Source organism: Callorhinus ursinus, unplaced genomic scaffold (assembly GCF_003265705.2).
Source record: "Callorhinus ursinus isolate GAN/ISIS: 27379988/994484 unplaced genomic scaffold, GSC_fseal_2.0 scaffold30, whole genome shotgun sequence".
Lineage (NCBI taxonomy): Eukaryota > Metazoa > Chordata > Mammalia > Carnivora > Otariidae > Callorhinus > Callorhinus ursinus.
The window spans coordinates 14,129,878-14,135,853 of record NW_027397092.1 but is presented as its reverse complement, the minus strand read 5'-3'; positions in this window follow the sequence as shown (position 1 = coordinate 14,135,853).

Below are 5,976 nucleotides of genomic sequence, written 5' to 3'. Positions count from 1 at the left end.
TAAGCCACAAGCACTGCTAACCTGAACCATTTCAACAAACTCCTAACTGGTCTCCTGGCTTTTACTCTTGATTTCCCTTCAATAATATCAATCCCAACCTTAATGGCTTCCCACTGCAGTCTGAAAATCTCTGATCTTTTCAAGCTCCTTCAATTCAGGTTTCTGGCTACTTCTGCAGTTAACAACTACTCTCTTATTAACAGCTCCTTCTATTAACAACTTGTCAGCCTCATTGAGCTTCTTGCAGTTTTTTTTTCCTTGTAGTTTTTAAAATACATTGTTTCTGTATTCCTGAGGCTCTTTGTACTTGCTACTTCCCCTTCTATTAACCACAGGTAAGACTGACTCTTATAATCATTTAAGTTTTAAATGTCACTTCCTTAAAGAGGCTTTTCCTCACTTCCACTTTCAATGAAATTTTTTTGTTCTATTCTCTTTATCACTGTTCTTATTCTTTGAAATTACCAGTTTGTTATCAAGAGCTTATTTGTGTCACTGTCTAAATCTGTCTTTTTACTAATCAACTGAGAACCTAGCGCACACATTACATTATCTGTCACAGAGCATCCACCACCAGGTGGCACCAAAGCACAGCAGGGATTAAGGTGGATTTGGATCACAAAACAGACCTTTGGACTCCAGGTACATCATGGTTAAATTTCCTTAACCTGGTAACATTACTGACCAGCATTTTAATTTTTGGACTATGCCCCTCCCCATATACATTACACTGAGGTTTAATTGTATTGTGTTCTGTTCTGATTCCATACTCTGGAAGAAGGTTGATAAATGAGAGAAAACATAGTTTTCATGAATTAGATAAATTTTGGTTGTAAAGACGGCAACTCAAAAGTTTTAGTGATGTAGCACCTATATCAAAATAAATGACTATTTTAATAGTTAAAGTTATACTTAAACCTATTTTGGATGTAATGACTGAATCCCCGATCCCTTGAGTTGTTCAGTGAGAGACCAGATGCTCAGTTGCCCTGATATGGTGTAAGAGATTGAAACTGCCAGAAGGAGGATGCGGTAGATGACACCAAAGGTTTCCAGTCTTGAGAATCTGTGCATCTAAAATCTAATATAAATGTTTAAAAGTATATAAACGTTCTTTAAAAATAGTTTAGGAACAATTGGTATTAATCTTCAGGGGAATGACAAGTCTCCTTTAGGGCCATAACATAGTCAAAAGTGCTTAGATATTAGAATCAGAGTGATCTGAATTAAAACCCAAATTGTGCCCATTTCTAGCTATGTGCCCTCAGACAAGATATTTTACCTGTTTCCTTATCTCTAAGTGGACCCAATTACTGAGCTATCATTATGTCTCTCTTAGGCTAAAACCATTAATTACATTTTGTTTTAAAAAGATAATCCATTCCGCTATTAAGGTATACAATAAATTAAAAAATAACAAATGATCGATTACTACCACCAGTGTAAACAACAAAAGCCCAGAATTTCTCTTTTGCTTATTCCAAAAACAAAGATGGTTTCTGAGTCATTTTTGAATGGCAAATAATGTAGGAAGACTGAAGCTAAAGAGATTTTTTTTTTTACTTATTAAATCTATTTTAAAAGTAGAAATAGTTTGGAAACTATTTTCCCCTGTTCCAGTAGTGGCTGGGCACAAATGCTCTTTTCTTTTGGTTTTCCATCCTCTGGGTAATTAAGAAACAGGAGGATTTAGTGCAAGAGAACATAGGAAAAACATTTCTGTATCAACAGGAGTGCTACAGAGGCAAAAAGACCTTTACTTTTATTAGCTTCAGCAGCTTAGTGGAATTAAAAAGATCACCCGTGGCTCATACAGTGAGAAGTAATATCCAGCAGCCGAAAGACAAGTTGCAGGGGCTTTGACAATAAACCAGCCTAAAGCCAGAAGCTACCTAGGCTTAAGCCCTGAAAATGACAGTGACACTAAGCTAAGATTCAGGGAGGTTTCTTCCAATAGTCTGACTAAGATCTGTATATAAAGTAAACTTGAGAATAATATGAAATATATTTAATTCTTTTACTAAAATTTATCTCCACATGTGTCAGGGCACTGGACTTAGAAGTCAGATGACTAGATTATCATTGCAACCTTATTTCTCACTTGTGGTCTTAAGAGTCACCAGATCTATAAATCCGTACGATCTGGGTCCCAATCTCCTTATCTTGAAACTGGAAAGTTGAAGCAAATGATCTCTCAACTCTCAAATTCCACTCACTTAAATTCTCTGATTTAAATTCTTAAATTTTCTGATTCCATACAAGTTTATTCATTTCTTCAGTAAGTCAATCAGTCATTAGTTGAAAAATTCATCCATCACCAATGCGTTGGCACTTAGATACAATTTATTCAACCGCAAATATGTAATGAGTTCTGACTACATGTCAGGTCCTATTCGTCGCTCTAAAGACAGAGTAATGTAAAAAAAGAAGACAGAAGTTTGTACCTTCCTATGCTTTATATTATTATTTTTTATCATTATTTTTATTTTTTATTTTTTTAAATTTTACTTTATTTTATTGTGTTGTCAGTCACCATACAATACATCATTAATTTCTGATGTAGGGATCCACGATTCATTGTTTTCTAAAAGAGAAATGGATATAAAATAAGCAAGTATGTAAAATATATACCATGTTAGAGAGTGCTAAGTGCTGTGAAGAAAGCCAGGAGGAAATGTCAGGGATTGAGATTTGGGGTCTCCCTGGGAAGATCACATTTGATGAAAGAGGAAGAAGATGAGCAACACGTGGGAAACATTTCAGGAGAGAAAACCAAACAAAGGTGTGCCCGGCAGGTCCAAGGGTCAGCACAGAGGCCAGTGTGGATGAAACAAAATGCCCGAGAAACAGGGTAAGAGGAGGTGACGTGCATCCTTTCAGATCCTGGAAGTCCCAAGTGTGACTAGAGAAAATATGTTGTTATTAGTAGTGACATATCCTCCCCACCACCCCGAACCTTCTTAAATGAGTCAGTCGTGAGATGCTTTTTATTGAGCAAGATGATAGATGAATGTGCAAAATTGTGGATCCTGGAGAGAGATGCATTGTGCTACAGAAGAAAGGCACAAAGAAACACTCAGGGGAAGATTCAGAGTTCAGGGAAGAAGAAACATAGGAGAGAGGGGTCCTGAAAATAACTGAAAGAGAATACAAGGAGAGACACTGAACGCTTGCAAGAACACCGGCAGTTGTCTTAGAGACAAAAAGAGTAGAGATGGTTAAGTGATGAGAACTTGACTTTGAACCATGAGGGCCTAGCTCCCTCGTCTGTCTCCCTAAAAATGTTTCACAAAAAGCCTACCTTGGGTTTGTTATTTTTGTCATGCTTGCTGTTGTCTTATTAGTATTAGATGAGATGATCTGTGAGACAATTCCTTCTGGGTGTCATGGGAAAGTAGGTCTGTCTGAGGGAGACGCAGGTTCCAACCTTTCTCCTTGTGGATGTGGTGACTCCACGTTCTTTGGAGGCAAACAACAGCTAACTTACATATTTGCGCAAGCCTGCCTGCCCTCTATAAGCACACTACTGTGTTGGTGTTACCATTAGTACTTCTCAATTTCCTGCTATATGCATTTCAAACTCAAAAAACAAAACATAATAAAATTGGAACCAGGCATTTTCTGACCTAGGTCTAAGCAGTGCAGTGCTGTGAGGCTGTACGCCGAGTTTCTGGTCTCCCTCTTCCTGGTATCACTAAATTCAGCACACAGGGGAAGCCTGTGGCCGCTGGCACCCAACTGTGCAGTTTGAAAACGGTCTCCATTTCTGAGCAACCTTGGGTTACTGGGTTACAACGTCTATGTTCAGATTCTTCCCCTGTAGAAATTTGGTTAATTACAGTTCCTGTGAAAGCATGTAAAATCCTTAGCACTGTGCCTGGCACAAATCCCTTCATAAATGTTAGCCAGTAGTAGAGTTATAGTAATTCCTGACTTTGGAACATTCAGATCTCTATTTCTCATTAAGGCAAAGTCCAAATTAACTTTGTAACCTATATTTACTTTTTAAAATCCAAAGATACTTTTCAACAGGTATCTGGTGGAAAGAACATACACTGATGACTACAAATATTTTTGGCTTTATGTGTCCTTGCTTATTTGTTTGGCTTGTGGATCAGAAAGACCATCAACCTCCATTTAAAATCATTCTTTCCTAAAGGTGGGTTTTTAAAGGATGTGTATGTCAGAGAATTTTATTGGTTAATATAAACAAATGATGAGTTTGCTTTCTCTCTTTTTCCCCCAACTACTCTTCTTTTTTTGTTAAATTCAATTAATTAACATACACTGTGTTGGTTTCAGAGGTACAGGTCTGTGATTCATCAGTCTTATATAACACCCAGGGCTCATATTACATCACGTGCCCTCCTTAATGTCCATCCCCCCCCACCCCTCCAGCAACCCTCAGTTTTTTTCCTAAGATTAAGAGTCTCTTATGTTTGGGCTCCCCCTCTGGTTTTGTCTTGTTTTATTTTTCCCTCCCTTCCCCTATGATCCTCTGTTTTTTTTTTCTTAAATTCTACATATGAATGAGATCATATAATTGTCTTTCTCTGATTGACTTATTTCGCTTAGCATAATACCCTCTAGTTCCATCCACATCGTTGCAAATGGCAAGATTTCAATTTTTGATGGCTGCATAATATTCCATTGTATATATACACCATTCATCTTCTTTATCCATTCATCTGTTGATGGACATCTGGGCTCTTTCCATAGTTTGGCTATTGTGGACATTGCTGCTATAAACATTGGGGTACACGTACCCCTTCGGATCACTACATTTGTATCTTTGGGGTAAATACCCAACAGTGCAATTGCTGGGTCGTAGGGTAGCTCTATTTTCAACTTTTTCCCCAACTGCTACTCTAAACTCCATAGCCTTTTACCCGTATTTTCATTATTTGTTTAAAAAGTAAGTATTGTTGTCAAAATAAAACTTTTTAAAAATAGGATTATCTTTTTTGGGGGTAGGGGGCTGGTATCATCCACAAATAACTTTTCTGTTGTTCCACTGCTGAAGTATTTCAATGTTGGTCTCCAAATAACTTGGTTCATAATATGCCTACCAAAATCTATATCTATCTCCAGGACAATTTCATAGTTACTCAAAATCCTATTATTTTTAAGTGGGTTTAACTCTCTCCCATATATTTTGCATTATAATGTCTAGGTGTTTTTTTTTTTTTAATTCTGTGTTGTTTATTATGTTTTGTTCCTGCAACTTAATTAATGCCTGTTATTCACATCTGATACTATTTCACTGTTTTCCTCTCCATTGTTCTAATATTCTTTGTTTTCATGGTTGTAGAGTTACATTTCTCTAAGAAGATCTCTACTTTTTTCTCCAGCTGATTTTAGTATTATGCATATTTTTGCAATTTTGGCCCTTTTTAAATTTTTTTCAAATAGAATGATAAAACTTATAAATACTTACATTTCCTGATAAATAGCTACTATCTAGTATCTATCAATGTCAGCAATTATAGATTAAGAGGTTGTTTTTTTTCTCTATCATTTGATGTTTGTGCGCTTGTCATTAGGATCATACAAAAACCTCACCTAGCTGAAGCTGGAGGGAAAAAACCTAACTTTCTATGTGTATCATTGATTAATCCACCAATAAAACAGCAGAAAAGTAGGTAAATAGATGATACATAATAGTAACATGAATGCTACGAGCTATTACTTGGATTACTAGAATCCCCATGAAATCTTTCTTGACAAAATGTTCCAAAACCCCGTATCCTTAATGTCACAATAAATACACCTTTCTTTAGTGAATTCACTGCAACTATCTCACTCGTTGATCTAAATGACTGCTCAGCTCCTTTAGTTTCTTTAATAACCTTTCCTTTGGAACAAGGGTGAAATGAACTTGACCAGTCATTTCTCTTGATGGTCACCAGGATTATATAATTTACATTGAAAAGATCAACAAATGAACACTCTCACTCAGGATTAAAGTAGGATTAA